The sequence below is a fragment of the Etheostoma spectabile genome, unplaced genomic scaffold, assembly GCF_008692095.1.
Source record: "Etheostoma spectabile isolate EspeVRDwgs_2016 unplaced genomic scaffold, UIUC_Espe_1.0 scaffold00018314, whole genome shotgun sequence".
Taxonomy (NCBI): domain Eukaryota; kingdom Metazoa; phylum Chordata; class Actinopteri; order Perciformes; family Percidae; genus Etheostoma; species Etheostoma spectabile.
Window position 1 is genome coordinate 1 of NW_022604204.1, and position 16706 is coordinate 16706.

The 16706-nt window shown below is 41.6% G+C and overlaps 7 non-coding genes across 7 annotated transcripts; 3 read left to right on the forward strand and 4 right to left on the reverse strand.

Moving 5' to 3' along the window:
• Window positions 1-1771: 1771 nt before the first annotated feature.
• trnan-guu (transfer RNA asparagine (anticodon GUU)) lies at window positions 1772-1845 on the reverse strand. The gene has a single exon. It is a non-coding gene; the product is annotated as a tRNA-Asn (tRNA).
• Window positions 1846-2232: 387 nt separating this feature from the next.
• trnal-cag (transfer RNA leucine (anticodon CAG)) lies at window positions 2233-2315 on the reverse strand. Its single transcript has one exon. It is a non-coding gene; the product is annotated as a tRNA-Leu (tRNA).
• Window positions 2316-6496: 4181 nt separating this feature from the next.
• Window positions 6497-6568, reverse strand: trnad-guc (transfer RNA aspartic acid (anticodon GUC)). Its single transcript has one exon. It is a non-coding gene; the product is annotated as a tRNA-Asp (tRNA).
• A 241-nt stretch (window positions 6569-6809) lies between these two features.
• trnav-aac (transfer RNA valine (anticodon AAC)) lies at window positions 6810-6882 on the forward strand. Its single transcript has one exon. It is a non-coding gene; the product is annotated as a tRNA-Val (tRNA).
• Window positions 6883-8666: 1784 nt separating this feature from the next.
• On the forward strand, window positions 8667-8739 carry trnav-aac (transfer RNA valine (anticodon AAC)). The gene has a single exon. It is a non-coding gene; the product is annotated as a tRNA-Val (tRNA).
• Window positions 8740-10482: 1743 nt separating this feature from the next.
• Window positions 10483-10554, reverse strand: trnad-guc (transfer RNA aspartic acid (anticodon GUC)). Its single transcript has one exon. It is a non-coding gene; the product is annotated as a tRNA-Asp (tRNA).
• A 239-nt stretch (window positions 10555-10793) lies between these two features.
• Window positions 10794-10867, forward strand: trnav-aac (transfer RNA valine (anticodon AAC)). Its single transcript has one exon. It is a non-coding gene; the product is annotated as a tRNA-Val (tRNA).
• Window positions 10868-16706: the final 5839 nt, after the last annotated feature.

Consider the following 16706-nt stretch of genomic DNA (forward strand, 5'->3'; position numbering starts at 1 on the left):
GGTTATCTTTGGGATGCTCTATATTCACCTGCAGAATGTATAAACCTAGAGGTGGCTACTCCAGGTTATTTAAGCAACAAACGTCCCTGGGTGGACTTGAACCACCATCCTTCGGTAACAGCAACTGCGGTTGACCATGCGAACAAGGTGAGGGCCATGTGGGGCCTCTGAGCATCATTTATAGACTAATAATTATTCTCGAGTCAAATTTTGATTGGAACAACACATACTAACCATGAACATAGAAGGGCCATGTCGGGCTCTGAGCATCACGTATAGACCAGTAATTATTCCAAGTCAATCTTTTTATTGGAAAACAAATATTACATGACCATAGAATGTTTTTAGTTTTCTCCTTTTAAGTAATGCATATTAGTATCTCCATACTTCCAGCCAAAAAATCCTATATTACTGACACATTTCATCTCTCCCCATCTGTACAGGCTTAGCAATATACTTAAAATATAAAAGTAAAAGTAGCCTATGAATGACAAAGCTCCCTGGACCAGACACATGTTACTAGAGCGCACACTGAGAAACTACAGTGGACATGGAGAATAGACTCTTTATTCTTTATTCTTATATGCCGTTGCCTACATTTTAAATGGCGTCTGCCAATAGGCCTAAAAACATATAAAACATAAGCCTATTATATTGACAGAGACTGGGACTCCAGGTTAATAAGATCTCGACAGAGTAGCAAGATATGAATTCAAGTGTGATTTTGTGAGAAGTCTGTGTATGTTCCAATTTAATTAGATTCATTTTGTAATGGTAACTCCAGGGAAATTATTTGAAATTTAGTGAGGACTAGATTAGAACTGGATTTAAAGCTGATTGTGGTTTCCAACTTCGGCCCAGGTTGGTCTGTTAAAACACAGACGGAGACACTTCTCTCTGTTGATTTATTACAATCAATCATCAGTATAAACATGGGGGGGGGGGCAGCTCTGCTATGAATGTGTGTGTGGTAATAATGAAATAAACAACATTGTAAAGGCTACCATACACAATGTATAGGAATCATATATGCTAGTAAATAATAACAATAAACAAACTACTTATTACATTATCTTAATGAGCAAGGACGTTCAACAATCGCCATATATCGAATCAACAGCCAGGTGTAACCTAGCCAACAGTAGAAGAACGTAAACAAGCTAACTTTTAAATGTACCAGAACTACAGACCAATACAACAACAGGCTTACATGAACTGACAACATCAGTTCTATGACTTACAGTCTCAAAGACGCACACGATCTCAACTGGTTATCCTCCAGACAGCTAGTCTCTTTTCTTTCTCTCACTTTTGTCTCCGTGTGCCGTGCGCGCCTGCCGTGGTGTGAGGCGCGTGTCCGCGCTATTCTCCGACATGGACTCCAAATCACACTGATAGACAACCTTTAGCACAAAACTAAAGTAACAAGCAATTTTGTAAAATGTAGGGAGTAGAAAGTACCGATATTGTGGTAAAATGTAAGGAGTAAAAGTAAAAAGTCGCCAAAAAAATAAAGAGTAAAGTAAAAATATCCGAAAAATCTACTTGAGTACAGTAATGAAGTGTTTGTACTTCGTTATTTTGTTAACGAAGTATTTGTACTTCGTTACTTCCCATCTCTGATGACTGTAAAGATAAATATGTACATGGTTCCAGAACTGTATCTTCTGATAGACATAAGGCCACTTGGGTTATCTCTGGGCTGCTCTATGGTCTCCGAAGAAGGATAAATCCCAGAGTTGGCTCACTCCAGATTATTTAAGCAAACAAACGTCCCTGGGTGGACTTGAACCACCATCCTTTCGGTTAACAGCCGACTGCGCTGACCTATTGCGCCACAGAGACTGCATATGTCTGATGTTTTTTTTATTTCTGATTCTGATGTAGAGATGGACAAACGACTCAAAATATAATACTTCTTGCCGTGACATAACAAGAAACAGTAAAAAAAGAGTCGGCGAGATAGAGTTCAAGACCCTTTTTTCAGGACACCCAAACTTTGTCGCTCAATATGGCAGGAATTCTATGCATCCAGGGCCAAATGTTTTACCATTTCATCCACTACGGGCCCCTAAGGAACTTACATGTGTTGACAATAAAGATGCTCACAAAACGCTGCACTTGGAATTGCGTTTCTCATGCACATTCATGTCCTCTTAAATACAAAAAACTGCTAAGTTCTTTATTCCCCATATCAACTCTTAGACATTAGTTCCAAATGAAAATACTAGTTGTCAGAAGTGGGATTTGAACCCACGCCTCCAGTGGAGACTGCGACCTGAACGCAGCGCCTTGGACCGCTCGGCCATCCTGACTGATCCAACAGATCTTCAGTAGGACCTGTCTCAAAAATTATTATATAGTAAATTAAACATGTCATGATATCATGACATGTCTGACGTGGCGCTACCTATACCATCCAAAGACTGAGACTGCAGCAATATGTTCAATGCCCGTATATGTTTAATGTATTCATATTTTCGTTATTTTCACAATGTTTATTCTTCTCATCGGGTAGGATTGCATTTTTCTTAGGCGGCATATTCCCCTGGGCCTGGTGGTATCTGGCTGCACCAGAGCACCTGGGATGTCAGGCTTTAAATCCCCACCTCTGAAAAGTGCCGCTTCTTAGCCGGATTATGTCTGGCCATGTCATAAATAATAAAGGCGAGGCCTCAAAACTGAGAATATATTGGGGCGTGATATTTAAATTACAATCGTTTCTAGCTGCTGCATTTATCAATGTACGATCATTCTTACGCTCTGATTGGTGTGATACGAACGTTTCATGAATCTCACGTGAAGCCTGTCGTACGTTAGGTTAATAAATGAGGGCCATTAGCTCTAAGGATGTGCTTCAATACATAACTGAAGTGGACACACTAATGAGTAGCACAATGGTGCAATCTGTTTACCTTGTCATAAGCTAAAGCCTTTTCCCAAGCTAAAAGAAAACAAGGCGCTCTTCTGCAAAAGCACAGCTGGGAGTGCTTGAGAGTCCTTTGAGGTGCAGCGTGATTTTAGGCTGAGATGCTTCAGGTGTGTTAAGGTGTGAGCCCAAATAGTCGTCGAACGACAAGACAGCGATCAGGTGATAGAACCGGGGTATTGATGTCCCATCCATGCAACCGATGGATGTGATCAAAACCTCTAAACAGCCCAACCACATCACTGGAAAGTCAGCATTACTACAGGATCCTGGACATCTGTCAACAACTTTTCCAGCAGTTACATCATCATCTCACCATGGAAATCAGAGTTAGCAGAGGATGGTTTCAATCCCTGAACCTGTGGGTCAGAGGCCGAGGACACTCCATTGTGCCAATCTGCTGAAATCACCCCAGGTGGACTTGAACCCCAATCCCTGGCTTAGGAGGCCAGTGCCTTATCCATCAGGCCACTGGGGCTTTACATCCCCAAAGCATCCCCATCACGGTTCAGGAGAAATACATATACAGTTCAGGAGACGTAATGAAACAGTAACCTTGACCTTTGACCTCCAAAATTGAAATCAGTTCATCCGCAACTCCTAGTCGTTATGTATGCCAAATTTAAAGTGCTTCCCTCTAGGCGTCCAGAGATATTGCATTCACAAGAATCGGATGGCCAGACATGAGGACACAGTCACCTTGACATTGAACCTTTGACCTCCAAAATCTCATCAATTGATTTGCGAGTTCAGATGAATGTTTTTGCAAACTTTGAGGGAACACAAACATGGGCGTTGTGATAAGATGGTGCTGTCTATTGTTGTTTCTGAGATCAACAATACCTTCTAAAGTTGAATAGCTATTGCATACCCGGTAATATTAGAGAAGAGCTCTCGTTGGCACTGTAGGCGGACAATTTAGAAAATTAAGTTACTTTAAACTTTAAACTGTTACATCTCCTCTGAATCACCATCTGCAAATTTCCAAGCCTTGTTGGCATGCCGACCACCATCTACAGGAGGTAAATCTCTGGCTAGCTATGCAGGAGTACCTCATACCTTTTACCAGGTTCAGGTGGTTAATAGTTATGGTCAAATGAAGCTTCATTAAGCTTTCTGAACAATGTTCTTCATTTTCTGAACTTATTCACTCAGTAGTGTTTTATTATTGGTTGTGCATCTGTGATTGCCCTAGAGGTCTCTCAGTCCAGCACCTCTCCCGCTCATCTTTGTTAGTTTTACACTGTCCAGCATAAATCACTGACACCATACCTCACACTCATCCATGCATACACCAGGCATACATGTATACAACCTTTGCACACAGTCTTTTGTCTCCCCTTTTCATGGGGTCATTACAAAGCATCTAGTGTTGATCTTAGCCTTTGTGTGAGAACATAGGTCTCCACATACATTGTTTTTATTAAGATTGACGACCAAATTGTTAGTTTTTCACACCACATGTTATGTCCTTGGACATACTATCCAAGCAGGGAGATGAGTACAGAGATTTGGGTGCTAGCAAGATGGATGTAGGTTGCCCATTGTTCATTTAGACTTACCAACAACATTGTTATGATACAAACCTGCTTGAAAAACAGTCGAAATTCTTTTTAAAGACTTGCGCATGGAACACACATGATATGATTGTGTCTGAATTTATCTATGTCCATACAAGCATGTCAAATGGACAACTCATCTAGCAGAATGTGCAACTCTACGCCTGAACAGGGACTTGAACCTTGGACCCTCAGATTAAAAGTCTGATGCTCTACCGACTGAGCTACCCAGGCTTCAAAAGCAAGTGACTGTGAAATCAAGTGTCAACCTAAATGTAAAACTCGACCTGTTAACACATCTCCACTGCAAGCAGGAAAGCCGTTTCTGGATCACTGTGCCATTATCAGTGACATCACAGAGCATTGTCATGAGAGTCTATAAGTAGGACCAATCAGGTTGCTCCCATCAGGTTGTTTTTTGACAATGCCACGCAGACGTAGGAGAGTTGTCCGACGCAGACGCTAGGCAACGCCAATAAACATGTAGCACAGGGCCCAAACAACTGTATTGATCTCATGTTATTTTCCAGATTGATTCAGCTGCTACATTTAAATTATCAGTCAGGATTTACTGACTAACTGACCGACTGACTGACTCCTAACTGACCTCAGGCCTCAACACCAACAGCAATTTCATAGAAAACAGACTTGGAGAGGAGGAGAGGAAGTGTTATCTGTCAGCTAACAGGTTTTAAAGAGCTCATTGTACCTTATTATCCTACCAGAGCACTGCGCTCCAAGAATGCAGGTTACTTGTGGTTCTAAAGTCTCCAAAAGAAGCATGGGAGCCAGAGTGTTCAGCTATCAAGCTCCTCACCTGTGGAACCAGGTTCCCGTTTGGGTTCAGGAGCAGACACCGTCTCCACATTTAAGAGTAGGCTTAAGACTTTCCTCTTTGATGAAGCTTATACAGTGGTGTGAAAAAGTGTTTTGCCCCCTCCTCATTTCCTGTTCCTTTGCATGTTTGTCACACTTAAGTGTTTCGGAACATCAAACCATTTAAACAATAGTCAAGGACAACACAAGTAAACAAAATGCAATTTGTAAATGAAGGTGTTTATTATAAAGGTGAAAAAAATCCAAACCATCATGGCCCTGTGTGAAAAAGTGATTGCCCCCCTTGTTAAAACATACTATAACTGTGGTTGTCCACACTTGAGTTAAATTTCTCTAGCCACACCAGGCCTGATTATGTAGGCTTGGGAAATAATTAGCAGCTGGTAGATAGATCTCCCCATCGGGAAATAAAACCCCAGTCTTCCGTGTGAGAGGCGGAGGCGACCATCCAAAGTTTCAGTAGTATTGTGGTTTTCGTGTTGGAACAAGTTACACTGTTTGAAATAAGCTTTTGAGATACAAGAACGTCTTCACTTGGACAGCAATTGACTCCCAAACCGATGGGAGAAATCCTGAGCTTTGAGATTTGGAGGGGCTGACTTTAATTCCGAATGCTTGACACTGGACTTTAATCTGCCCCAGTGGGCGCTGTAGATCACTGTTTGATGAAGCCCACAGAACAACATAATCTGGAAAGAGCAGAAAAGGAATTATAAGGTGCCCAGACTTGACACTCTTCCACCGTCTGCTGCGCCTTGTGAGGTGCTGTTCATGTCCAGTAGATATGCTTTTTCCATCGCTTGACAATATTCCCATTTAGGGTCAGGAGTTCTCCTCCCATGCTGAACACAGCCTGAGCCAAGGCACGCTTTCCCCCTCATGATTCACCCCAGTGGAAGCTGTAGATCAATGCCTGATTAAGCCAAATGAACCACATAGTCTGCAAAGAGCATAACCGGAATTCTAAGGTGGCCAGACTTGACACTTTTCCAACTCCTGCTTCGCCTTGTGACATTTCGTTCATTCCATCGCTTGAAAATATTCCCATTTTGGATCAGGAGTTCTCCTCCCATGCTGAACACAGCTTGAGCCAAGGTCCACTTTCCCGAGTAGTCCCACGCGTTCGCCGGGACTTCCTCGAGGCCTTGCATTGGTTAGCTGGTAGAAAAATCTCCCCGTCGGGGAATCGAACCCCGATCTTCCGCGTGACAGGCGGAGATACTGTCCATTATACTAACGAGTAATGCCCAAGCTTAATATTTGGCACATCAAGAAATAGGTGGCGCTACTCCAACATTCAGACCACAGTCAATGCATGTAGAAATATTTAGGTTTACTACATATTTGCTATCATTCAAATCCATGACAAAGCATCTGTGACTGAATCTAGTTTAAAATCTCTATTTTGTAGCTTTTTGAACATTTGCAGTAAAATAAAAATGGTGCATTTTCCCACAAATATGCAAAATAAATGCATTTTGTCAGTTTCAGTAGTGTAGTGGTTATCACGTTCGCCTAACACGCGAAAGATCCCCTGTTCGAAACAGGGCGGAAACACATTTCTTTGTTTGTATTGACTTTGCACAATCAAACTCTGCGAAGTTAAACTCTCCATAACCTTCACGGAAAAATCTCCCTGACGTGAAATCGTGGCCAGGCCTACCATAGTTTCCCCAGTGCAGTAGTCATCACATTCAGAGATTCAGGAATATCCTGTCTAAAATTGATGAAGAAAAACTAGTCCACGCATTTGTTACTTCTAAGCTGGATTTCTCCAATTCTTTATTATCAGGCTGCTTAAAAGAGTCCATAAAGATTCTTCAGCTGATCCAGAATGCTGCAGCACGTGTTCTGATAGGAACCAAGAAAAGAGATCACATCTCTCCGGGTTTAGCTTCTCTGCATTAACTTCCTGTAAAATCCAGATGGAATTTAAAATCTTTAGTTAGTGCTGGCTCAGTTTTTCCTGGCCTCTTTTGCCTAGTGATTGCTCTTGGTGGGAATTTTCGGGTTTCTGCAAATAACATCACAGAATATGGTCTGGACCTGCTCTTTTATGAAAAGCGCAATGAGATAAGTGTTGTTGTGATTTGGCGCTACATAAATAAATTGAATTGAATTAAATTACCTGAACCTCAACTTCCTAGCCTCATAGTTGATGTTTTACATTCTTGGATCCTTCTTGCTTCCTGTCGTCTGCCTACGTTCCTGGATCCTGAGTAGGTGATCATATCATTACTGAAAACCTATCTTTGATAGCAGGATCATTCTCAATCCTTTTGTGCAACCTTTGTCTTTCTTTGAGTATATCCACTATAATACATTCTTAAAAAATGCATATCTAAGTCTAAGTCTAAACTAGATTCAGTCTAAGTCTAAGTCAAAGTCTATCTCTTGCTATGGTTAGGCCTCGTATCCAAACTACTCTGGCAGATGTAGTAGTGTCGATGTAGCCTTGGGAAATAATTAGCAGCTGGTAGATAGATCTCCCCATCGGGAAATAAAACCCCAGTCTTCCGTGTGAGAGGCGGAGGCGTACCATCCAAAGTTTCAGTAGTAATGTGGTTTTTGTGTGTGGAACAAGTTGCACTGTTTTAAATAAGTTTTTGAGATGCAAGAACGTCTTGACTTGGGACAGCAATTGACTTCCAACGCGATGGGAGAAATCCTGAGCTTTGAGATTTGGAGGGGCTGACTTTGATTCCGAATGCTTGACACTGGACTTCAATCTGACCCAGTGGGCGCTGAAGATCACTGTTTGATAAAGCCAACAGAACACATAATCTGGAAAGAGCAGAAAAGGAATTATAAGGTGCCCAGACTTGACACTCTCCCAACTCCTGCGGCACCTTGTGACGTATTGTTCATGTCCTGGAGTTGTGCTCTTTCCATTGCTTGAAAATATTCCCATTTCGGATAGGAGTTCTCCTCCCGTGCTGAACACAGCTTGAGCCAAGGCCCACTTTCCGGAGTATACCACGGGTTCGCCGGACTTCCTCGAGGCCTTGTAGCATTGGTTAGCTGGTAGAAAAGTCTCCCGTCGGGGAATCGAACCCCGATCTTCCGCGTGACAGGCGGAGATACTGTCCATTATACTAACGAGGAATGCCCAAGCTTAATATTTGGCACATCAAGAAATAGGTGCGCTATTCCAACATTTAGGCCACAGTCAATGCATGTAGAAATTTATGTTTACTACATATTTGCTGTCATTCAAATCCATGACAAAGCATCTGTGACTGAATCTAGTTTAAAATCTCTATTTTGTAGCATTTCGAACATTTGCAGTAAAATAAAAATGGTGCATTTTCCCACAATATGCCAATAAATTTGCTTTGGCAGTTTCCGTAGTGTAGTGGTTATCACGTTTGCCTAACACGCAAAAGGTCCCCTGTTCGAAACAGGGCGGAAACACATTTCTTTATTTGTATTGACTTTACACAATCAAACTCTGCGAAGTTAAACTCTCCATAACCTTCACGGAAAAATCTCCCTGACGTGAAATCGTGGCCAGGCCTACCGAAGTTTCCCCAGTGCAGTAGTCATCACATTCAGAGATTCAGGAATATCCTGTCTAAAATTGATGAAGAAAAACTAGTCCACGCATTTGTTACTTCTAAGCTGGATTACTCCAATTCTTTATTATCAGGCTGCTTAAAAGAGTCCATAAAGATTCTTCAGCTGATCCAGAATGCTGCAGCACGTGTTCTGATAGGAACCAGGAAAAGAGATCACATCTCTCCGGGTTTAGCTTCTCTGCATTAACTTCCTGTAAAATCCAGAATGGAATTTAAAATCTTTCTTCTCACCTAAAAAAGCTCTTCATGTTCAAGCACCATCTTGTCTTAAAGAGCTCATTGTACCTTATTACCCTACCAGAGCACTGCGCTCCAAGAATGCAGGGTTACTTGTGGTTCCTAAAGTCTCCAATAGAAGAATGTGAGCCAGAGTGTTCAGCTATCAAGCTCCTCACCTGTGGAACCAGGTTCCAGTTTGGGTTCAGGAGGCAGACTCCGTCTCCACATTTAAGAGTAGGCTTGAGACTTTCCTCTTTGATGAAGCTTATAGTTAGTGCTGGCTCAGTTTTTCCTTGCCTCTTTCGCCTAGTGATTGCTCTTGGTGGGAATTTTCGGGTTTCTGTAAATAACATCACAGAATATGGTCTGGACCTGCTCTTTTATGAAAAGCGCAATTAGATAAGTGTTGTTGTGATTTGGCGCTACATAAATGAAATTGAATTGAATTAAATTACCTGAACCTCAACTTCCTAGCCTCATAGTTGATGTTTTACATTCTTGGATCCTTCTTAGCTTCCTGTCGTCTGCCTACGTTCCTGGATCCTGAGGTAGGTGATCATATCATCACTGAAAACCTATCTTTGATAGCAGGATCATTCTCAATACTTTTGTACAACCTTTGTCTTTCTTTGAGTATATCCACTATAATACATTCTTTAAAAATGCATATCTAAGTCTAAGTCTAAACTAGATTCAGTCTAAGTCTAAGTCTAAGTCTATCTCTTGCTATGTTTAGGCCTCGTATCCAAACTACTCTGGCAGATGATACTAGTGTCGATGTAGCCTTGGGAAATAATTAGCAGCTGGTAGATAGATCTCCCATCGGGAAATAAAACCCCAGTCTTCCGTGTGAGAGGCGGAGGCGTACCATCCAAAGTTTCAGTAGTAATGTGGTTTTTGTGTTGGAACAAGTTGCACTGTTTGAAATAAGCTTTTGAGATGCAAGAACGTCTTCACTTGGGACAGCAATTGACTTCCAACGCGATGGGAGAAATCCTGAGCTTTGAGATTTGGAGGGGCTGACTTTAATTCCGAATGCTTGACACTGGACTTCAATCTGCCCCAGTGGGCACTGTAGATCACTGTTTGATCAAGCCAACAGAACAACATAATCTGGAAAGAGCAGAAAAGGAATTATAAGGTGCCCAGACTTGACACTCTCCCAATCCTGCGGCGCCTTGTGACGTATTGTTCATGTCCAGGAGTTGTGCTCTTTCCATTGCTTGAAAATATTCCCATTTCGGATAAGGAGTTCTCCTCCGTGCTGAACACAGCTTGAGCCAAGGCCCACTTTCCGGAGTATACCACGGGTTCGCCGGGACTTCCTCGAGGCCTTGCATTGGTTAGCTGGTAGAAAAGTCTCCCCGTCGGGGAATCGAACCCCGATCTTCCGCGTGACAGGCGGAGATACTGTCCATTATACTAACGAGGAATGCCCAAGCTTAATATTTGGCACATCAAGAAATAGGTGGCGCTATTCCACATTTAGGCCACAGTCAATGCATGTAGAAATATTTATGTTTACTAGATATTTGCTGTCATTCAAATACATGACAAAGCATCTGTGACTGAATCTAGTTTAAAATCTCTATTTTGTAGCATTTTGACATTTGCAGTACAATAAAAATGGTGCATTTTCCCACAAATATGCCAAATAAATTTGCTTTGTCAGTTTCCGTAGTGTAGTGGTTATCACGTTTGCCTAACACGCAAAAGGTCCCCTGTTCGAAACAGGGCGGAACACATTTCTTTATTTGTATTGACTTTACACAATCAAACTCTGCGAAGTTAAACTCTCCATAACCTTCACGGAAAAATCTCCCTGACGTGAAATCGTGGCCAGGCCTACCGAGTTTCCCCAGTGCAGTAGTCATCACATTCAGAGATTCAGGAATATCCTGTCTAAAATTGATGAAGAAAAACTAGTCCACGCATTTGTTACTTCTAAGCTGGATTACTCCAATTCTTTATTATCAGGCTGCTTAAAAGAGTCCATAAAGATTCTTCAGCTGATCCAGAATGCTGCAGCACGTGTTCTGATAGGAACCAGGAAAAGAGATCACATCTCTCCGGGTTTAGCTTCTCTGCATTAACTTCCTGTAAAATCCAGAATGGGACTTCCGTTGACGCCATGCTGTAAGCAGCAACCTAGAAGTTGAGCTCCGTCCACCCGACTACTAAATAACCTTACAAACTAGGAGAAACTCGGCACTACACCACAGGTTTACAATGGCATCGTCTTCTAGAAACAGACCTGCAACTAAGCAGGATGCATCGAAGGAGAAGAACGATAATTTAAAATCTACCCAAGATGCTAGCAAAGATAGCGCTAGCCCGGAATCCAAAATACTAGCCGAGCTAGAAAAGCTAAGGTCAGAAAACCGGGAAGGGCACAGTCAGACTAAATTATCCCTCAAGAAGTTGGAAACCTCAATGGAAGAACTGAAAGGGGAAATGGCAAAGCTAGAGAAAAGAACTACGGAGGCGGAGGACCGTATAAATTCGGTTGAAGAAAATGGAAGAAGGTACGGGAGAGCTATATGCTATCTATTACGCCGAGAGATGGACTTAACAGCTAGATGTGAGGATTTACAGAACAGAACAAGACGAAACAATCTGAGAATCTACCGGGTGCCTGAGGGTATCGAGGGGAGAGATGTACAGGCATTTGTCAAGGAGCTGATTCAATCTGTCCTTAAACCAATGCCTGACGTGAATGTGCAAATAGAGAGAGCACACCGCTCGACAGTGTCCAAACCGAGAGACCCCAAGGCCACTCCAAGGTCTTTAGTAGTCAGATTTCTGGACTACGCAGTCAAAGACAAGATCCTTCGACAAGCATGGAGCCAAAAACTAATATACAAAGACGAGCAAATATACTTTGACCACGATTACTCTCCGGAACTGCAAAGAAAGAGAACGCAAGTGCGGGAGGTCGTCAAACAACTAAAGGAAAAAAACATTAAAGCCAAGTGCATTTATCCAGCGCAACTGAAAATGACCATGGAGACGGGGGAACAGACCTACCCCACGCTCACAGAGGCTCTTCCAGTCCTGGCGAAGTACAACATACATCCAAAAGTTGACGAAAGAGCGCAGATGGAGGGCGAGATGTCCCGCTACAGGTGGAATGTAAGGGGTGAGAGACGTGGTGGAGGTGCAGCGGGAGTGCTGCCTTCGGTGGATCTTGCGGCCCTCTTCGAGTAGGTGTGGAATCAACGCCGAGGTTTTTTCTTTTTTCTCTCCGGATATTTCTGGATATGCCTAGCGTAAGGATTACTATTTGTTTGTTGTTTTTTTCTCACTGGACGGAGCTCAGCTGAACTGTGAGACACAACGCGCAATGAGCAGCAAGAGCAGCAACCGCTCCACGAGTACTGTTCATATAGTTAGTCGTTCTATTTTATGTTTGAATGGTTACGGTCACCCTGAGAGTGTTAGTTTGGTTTTCTGTATAGATTTGACAGGTGTGCTAAAATGTTGGGTAGGAAGGAGTGCCTTAAGTAGGTGGAAGGATAGACGCCAAGCATGTCCATATAACGAGTATGAATAGTCTGAATTTCATCAGCTACAATGTTAAGGGCCTAGGTAATCCAATAAAGAGAAAGAAAATATTTAGCCAACTCAAAAAACTACACTGCTCTATAGCAATGATCCAAGAAACCCATCTGTCTGAAAAAGAGCATCTAAAGCTTAGAAGAGAGTGGGTGGATCAGGTATTCAGCTCCTCTTTTGAAAAGGGGAGAAAACGGGGAGTGGCCATCCTTTTTAATAAATCAGTGTACTTCAATCATTCAGAAACAGTCAAAGATAAAGATGGTAGATATGTTATGGTAAAGGGGGATATCAGTGGCACAAAAGTAACACTGCTCAATTTATATGCCCCAAACGAAGACTGTCCTGCCTTTTTTAAAGACATAGCAACTTTAATAGCAGGCACAGGAGCTGGGGTTGTGTTAATAGGAGGCGATTTCAATTGTGTCCTGAGACAAAATATGGATAGGTTACCTGCAGAGTTGGGCTCAGTATCCAGAAAATCCAATACAGTGCAGGCAATGATGAGTGAGCTGGGCTTAGTAGACGTGTGGCGGCGCTTACATCCTAAAGAGAAGGACTTTACCTTTATGTCACAGGTACATGGCAGCTACGCAAGGTTGGACATGTTTCTGTTATCAGGACCGGATCTCTACAGGGTCAATGAGTGTAAAATTGAGCCAATCACCATATCAGATCATGCTCCAGTCATCTTAAAAATAAATATAGGGCCCACGAAAACATTTAAATACTGGAGGCTTAATGTCTCACTGTTAAATGATGATTTAATTAAACAAGAAATACACGAGGAATTAACTAGATATTTTAAGGAAAATGAGGATGACACGGTTTCTCAAATAACTCTGTGGAAGGGGCTAAGGCTGTGATGAGGGGCCGTTTTATTGCCATTTCTTCTAGATTGAAGAAACAAAGGCTAGGTCAACAAGAGGAGCTAGAAAAAGAAATTAAGCAGCTAGAAATAGAACATCAACAATCTAAGAAACAAGAAGTATTGCATTCGCTGAGGGAGGCGAGGAAAAAACTGGATCACCTACTAACATACAAAGCAGAGGGAGCATTAAGATTCACAAATAGAAAATATTACGAAATGGGTAACAAAGCGAGCCGCTTGTTGGCTTTTCAACTGCGGAAGGCGCAAAATAGCAGGACAGTTCACAAAGTAAAAAGCACAGAGAGGGATGAAATCTTAACACTACCTACTGATATTGCAGAGGCATTCGCCTCATACTATAGAAAGTTATACGAGGAGCAGGTGGACCCACACAAAAAAGACAAGATGGAGTCTTTTTTTCAATCCATCCAATTGGCAAAATTAACATCAGAAGAGGCTGACATGTTGTCTCTGCCAATTTCAGAACAAGAAATCAGGGACACTATCTTAAAACTTAAAAATAACAAATCCCCAGGAACGGATGGCTTCCCAGGAGAATACTACAAAGCATTTATAGAAGATATGACCCCAATCCTGTGTAAGGTATATAACTATGCATTGAAGAAAGGAGACCCGCCTGGATCATGGTCAGAAGCAATAATAAGCGTCATTCACAAAGAGAACAAGGACCCGATCCAGTGTACCTCTTAGCGCCCAATCAGCCTCCTGTGCGTTGATCTTAAAATTCTTACCTCAATTATAGCAAAACGAATACAAAAAGTCATACATAAACTGGTAAAACCAGATCAGACTGGTTTTATTAATAATCGACAAGGTGCGGACAACGTCAGGAGGGCTTTAAACTTGCAATCTATTGCAGCCAAAAGGAACACCCCTTCATTGCTTCTCAGCTTAGATGCTATGAAAGCATTTGATAGGGTTGATTGGACTTTCCTCCAGCAGACTCTCCGATATATGGGCTTCAATGAAACATTTATTAAATGGATTTGCATATTTTATAAAACCCTAAATCTAGAGTCAGAGTGAATGGACATTGCTCCAATTTTTTCCCATTGGGACGGGGCACCCGACAGGGTGATTCTTTGTCTCCTTCTTTGTTTGCCTTAAGCATAGAGCCATTAGCAGAATTAATAAGGTCAAATCCCCTCATACTGGGTATTCCTGATGAGGGATTGGTTCAACACAAACTAGCTCTATTTGCTGATGATATGTTGTTATTCTTAGAGCATCCCAGGGTCTCTGTTCCTGCACTTTTAAATAGTTTAGATAAATACAGTGCAGTGTCAGGTTATAAGATAAATACCAACAAATCGGAAGTAATGATGATAAGTGGTGAATGGCCCCAGCAACTAGATGAATTGGTATCCTTTAGGAAATCCAAACAGGGATTTAGATATCTGGGTGTTATTCTGACACCAACACCAGCACAGCTTTATCCCTCCAATTACAACAAACTAATCAAAGAGATTAAACAGGATATAACTAGGTGGGATTTGCTACCTTTATCACTTTTGGCCGAATAGAGTCAGTGAGGATGAATATTCTACCCAGACTTCTTTTCCTATTTCAATCTCTGCCTATTTATATACCACAATCAACACTTAAGCTTCTTGAAAAACGTATATCAAAATTTATCTGGCAAAATAGAAGACCCAGGATACGTTTAAAAATACTGATGGCAGGGAAGGAAAGGGGGGGCCTGGGTCTACCTAACTTAAAAATGTATTATTGGGCAGCCCAACTCAAAGCAGTGGTGGCATGGGTGACCAAAGATGAAGAAAATGGGTGGCTATCCATTGAACAGAATTCCTTGAAAGGGATACCAATATCTACTCTTCCATTTCTTAGTCAGCAGGCTCAGAAAAAAATAGGAATTAATAACATCTGGGTCAAACACACATTGAAAGTGTGGAACAGTGCCCAGAAGCAATTAAAGGGGTCTATAGCTCTTTCGAGGGCCATGCCCATTCTCGGAAACATTGAGTTTCTCCCATCAGTGACGGACTTAGCATACAGACGGTGGGCGGAAAATGGGCTGGTTATTATAAATCAGTTGTTGAGAACAATACATTGCGATCATTCTCACAACTTCAGGAAAAGTTTGACTTGCCCTCAAAGGACTTGTACAGATATCTACAAATACGACACTACATCACAAATCACATGGATGGGGCTAGTCTTAAAAAAGATCCAACTAGTGTTGAACGGTACTTTATACATATTTCTCAACAAGTGGTTTCAACTAAGCACCAAGTTTCACATATCTATCAGAGTCTTATGAGAGACACATCAGACAATACCTTCCACATTAAAAGTGAATGGGAATTGGAACTCAATACAATTATAGATGATGATACATGGGAAGATATATGTGAGGCGAGTCATAAAGGGATTGAAAGTCCAATGTGGAAAGAATTTGATTGGAAGTTGAAGATGAGATTTTTTAGGACCCCTCTTAAGGTTTCCATGTTTAAAAACAATACCCCCAACACTTGCTGGAGAAATTGTGGTAGGGTGGGAGACCATACCCACATATTCTGGACTGTCCAGTGATACAGACATACTGGAAAGACATTAAAGAGGAAGTGGACAAAATCTTCCAGATGGATTTCCCCTTGGACCCTTTGTTTTTCTTATTGGAGATAATGCCTGAGGACTTGCTCTCCAAGGACCAAAGCTACATGTTACATATTTTGTTAATGACCGCAAGAAAAATGATTACTATTAATTGGATGAAGCCTGGCCCCCTACAGTAGCTCAGTGGAAACAAAAAATTAACAGGTCCACACAATGGAAAATATGACTGCTATTTTACAGCTGAAGGTGCCTGTGTTTGTGAGAAGATGGACCGCTGTCATTCTAGGCCTTGATCTAAAATAATTTAAACATAATGATGTGTAATGGTGTATTTATCCTATTTCTATGTAGCCAATATGGTTGTTGAATGAAGCTCAACACAGGGTGAACCTTTTGTTGTTGTTTTTTTGTTTTTTTTCTTTTATTTTTTTTTTCGTTGATTAGAAAAAAAAAAAAAAAAAAAAAAAGTTTAATTGTCTAAAATTGCCTGTAATGTTCAGTTTGGGCAATAAAGTTCAAAAAAAAAAAAAAAAATCCAGATGGAATTTAAAATCTTTCTT